This window comes from Moschus berezovskii, chromosome 12 (assembly GCF_049115385.1).
Source record: "Moschus berezovskii isolate FMDL1 chromosome 12, NW_MosBer_1.0, whole genome shotgun sequence".
NCBI lineage: Eukaryota > Metazoa > Chordata > Mammalia > Artiodactyla > Moschidae > Moschus > Moschus berezovskii.
The window spans coordinates 1,050,322-1,054,355 of NC_142471.1; the positions used below are offsets into that span (position 1 = coordinate 1,050,322).

Sequence of the window (4,034 nt, forward strand, 5' to 3'; positions counted from 1 at the left end):
TAAATATAATTATATATGCTTAATTAAATATGTAATTATAATTAACATTAATTTATTTATTATAATTTATTTAATAAATTATATTATATTTATATTATATATTGTAATATATTATAAATTATATTATATTATAATATATTATAATAATTATTATATTATAAATTATATTATAATTTATTTAATATAATATATATTATATATTTAAATATAATATTTAATTATAATTAAAATTTATTTAATAATGATATATAACGGTTCTTCCCGGTGGCTCAGATGGTAGAGCGTCTGCCTGCAATGCGGAAGACCCAGGTTCAATCCCTGGGTCGGGAAGATCCCCTGGAGAAGGAAATGGCAATCCACTCCAGTACTCTTGCCTGGAAAATTCCATGGATGGAGGAGCCCGCTGGGCTATAGTCCATGGGATTGCAAAGAGTTGGACACGACTGAGCGACTTCACCCACTCACTTATGATATATAATATATATTATATATGTATAATTTATATATTAATTTATAATAATATTTACAAAGTGGCTATAATATTTTACATTGTCATCAGCATCCTCATCAATACTTGATATTGTAGTTTTGGAGAAAATCAACTACTTGAGTTTGGGGTTTTATTTTTTTTATCAGCTAATAAGTTTGCTGATGACACCACCCTTATGGCAGAAAGTGAAGAGGAACTCAAAAGCCTCTTGATGAAAGTGAATGAGGAGAGTGAAAAGGTTGGCTTGAAGCTCAACATTCAGAAAACTAAGATCATGGCATCTGGTCCCATCACTTCGTGGGAAATAGATGGGGAAACAGTGGAAACAGTGTCAGACTTTATTTTGGGGGACTCCAAAATCACTGCAGATGCTGATTGCAGCCATGAAATTAAAAGACGCTTACTCCTTGGAAGGAAAGTTATGACCAACCTAGATAGTATATTAAAAAGCAGAGACATTACTTTGCCAACAAAGGTCCGTCTAGTCAAGGTTATGGTTTTTCCCGTGGTCATGTATGGACGTGAGAGTTGAACTGTGAAGAAAGCTGAGCGCCGAAGAATTGATGCTTTTGAACTGTGGTGCTGGAGAAGACTCTTGAGAGTTCCTTGGACTGCAAGGAGATCCAACCAGTCCATTCTAAAGGAGATCAATCCTGGGTGTTCATTGGAAGGACTGATGCTAAAGCTGAAACTCCAATACTTTGGCCACCTCATGCGACGAGTTGACTCACTGGAAAAGACTCTGATGCTGGGAAAGGTTGGGGGTGGGAGGAGAAGGGGACGACAGAGAATGAGATGGCTGGATGGTATCACTGACTCTGTGGACATGAGTTTGAGTGAACTCCGGGAGTTGGTGATGGATAGGGAGGCCTGGCGTGCTGTGATTCATGGGGTTGCAGAGAGTTGGACATGACTGAGCGACTGAACTGAACTGAACCGAAGTTTTATTTATTTAAAAATTTTTATTTTATGTTATAGTCAATTTACAATGTTATGTTAGTTTCAGGTATACAGCAAAGTGATTTAGTTATATATATATATTGTTGTTCAGTTGCTGAGCTGTGTCTGACTCTGCGACCCCATGGACTGCAGCATGCCAGGCCTACCTGTCCATCACCATTTCCTAGAGTTTATTCAAACTCATGGCCACTGAGATGCCATCCAACCATCTCATCTCATCCTCTGTTGTCCCTTCTCCTCCCGCCTTCAATCTTTCCCTGAACCAAGATCTTTTCTAATGAGTTGGCTCTTCACATTAGGTGGCCAAAGTACTAGAGCTTCAGCATCATTCCTTCCAATGAATATTCAGGATTGATTTCCTTTAGAATTGACTGGTTGGATCTCCCTGCTGTCCAAGGGACTCTCAAGAGTGTTTTCCAACACCACAGTTCAAAAGCATCAGTTTTTCAGCCCTCAGCCTTCTTTATGGTTCAATTCTCACATCCATACATGACTACTGGAAAAACCTTAGCTTTGACTAGACGGACCTTGTTAGTTACTTGTTTTAAATATAGCAGTGTATGAGTATCAATCCCAAACTTCCAATTTATCCTGCCCCCATTTCACTTCTAGTGAAAAATAATACTAGGTATATTTTCACGTGCTTATTTGTAATACTTATAACTTCTTTAGTGAAGTATCTATTTAGATCTACTCAGTTTTTGTAGAGTTGCCTCCTTATAATTTAATTGGAAAATTCATTTATATATTTTGGATACATGTCTTTATGTTTTTATGTGTTATAGAAATATTTTTTAAGTCTATAGCTTGTTTTTTTCATGTTAAAGAGCAGAAATTTAAAATTTTGATGAAATCCAGTTTGCAATTTCTTCTTTTATAGTTCATACTTTTAGTGTCTTGTCTAAAAATACTTTGCCTAACCCAAGTGACAAAGGTTTCCCTAAGTTTTCTTCTATTAATTTTATAGTTTAGCTCTTCCATTTAGGTCTATGACTTTGAGATAATTTTTGTATATGTTGTGAGTGCTCAAGATCTTTTAAAAGTTTATGGAAAAGATGATCATTTCTCCATTGAATTATCTTGGCAACTTTGTCAAACTACAACAGCCCACATATGTGTGGGTCTATTTCTAGGCACTCTGTTTCTACATGTTTATTCTTATGCTGAAACTCCATTCTTTTGATTACTGTACCTTCATAGTAAAACTTGAAATCAGATGTTGGGTATCCTCTAACTTTGTTGCTCTTTTTCAAAGCATCTTATTTCAAATATATTTTACAATCTACTTGTCGATGTCTACAGGGGAAGAAAAAAAGCCTGCTGAAATTTTGATTGGGTTTGCATTCAATATGTAGACCAATTTGGGGAGAACTGACATCCTGATAATATTGAATTTTCCTCTTCATAAATGTGATATGCCTTTATTATATATATTTATATATATTATATGCATTTATTTAGATCTTCTTTAATTTTGATCAGCAGTGTTTCATAATTTTTGGCATCCAAGTTTTGCCCATCTTGTTAGATTTATCCCTAAATGTTATATGTTTAAAGCTATTATAAATGGTGTTTTAAATGTAAATTTCTGATGATTTGTTGCTAGTATGCAGAAACAAAATTGATTTTTGTATTGACTTTTTATCTTATGAACTTGCAAAATCCACTTATTATTTTCAGCTTTTTTTCTAGATTCTTTGAGCTTCCTACATAAAAGAGAGTGTTGTCTGTGATTAAAGATAGGCTTATTTCTTTCTTTTGTTTCACATTCTTGACTTATTGTGCTGGCAATGGTCTCCAGTACAAGACTATGACAGTAAACATCCTTTCCTTGTTCAGTCTTAGGGGTAAAGTATTCAGTCTTTCATCATTAAATATGTATGAGGTTAGCTATAGTTATCTTATAGATTCCCTTTGTTAGACTGAAGAAGTTCCTGCCCATTCTTAGTTTTCTGAGTGTTTAAATCACAAATAGAAGTTGAATTTTGCCAAGTGTTTTTTCTGCATCTATTGAGCTTATTATGTGGGTTTTTTTTTTTTCCTTTTTAATTCTGTAGATTGTGTGAATTGCAATGCATGGTTATTAAACTGTACAAGGTATGGTTATTGAATAAACCAACATTCCTAGGATAAATCCAACTTGGTCTCTTTTAATATATTGTAGGATCAACTTGGTAATTGTTTTTTTATTTTATTTTTTTTTTATTGAAGGATAATTGCTTTACAGAATGTTGTTTTCTGTCAAACCTCAACATGAATCAGCCATAGGTGCACATATAACCCCTCCCTTTTGAACTTCCCTTCCATCTCCCACCCCATCTCACCCTTCTAGATTGATCCAGTGCCCCTGTTTGAGTTTCCTGAGCCATACAGCAAATTGCCATTGACTGTCTACTTTACATATGGTAATGTAAGTTTCCATGTTATTCTTTCCTTACATCTCGCCCTCTCCTCCCCTCTCCCCGTGTCCATAAGTCTGTTCTCTATGTCTGTTTCCCCATTGTTGCCTTGTAAATAAATTCTTCAGAACCATTTTTCTAGATTCTGTATATGTGTGTTAGATTATGATACTTATCTTTCTCTT

At 34.5% G+C, this 4,034-nt stretch overlaps 1 non-coding gene across 1 annotated transcript; it reads left to right on the top strand.

Annotated features, from left to right (window-relative positions):
• Nucleotides 1-258: 258 nt before the first annotated feature.
• TRNAC-GCA (transfer RNA cysteine (anticodon GCA)) lies at nucleotides 259-331 on the top strand. The gene has a single exon. It is a non-coding gene; the product is annotated as a tRNA-Cys (tRNA).
• Nucleotides 332-4,034: the final 3,703 nt, after the last annotated feature.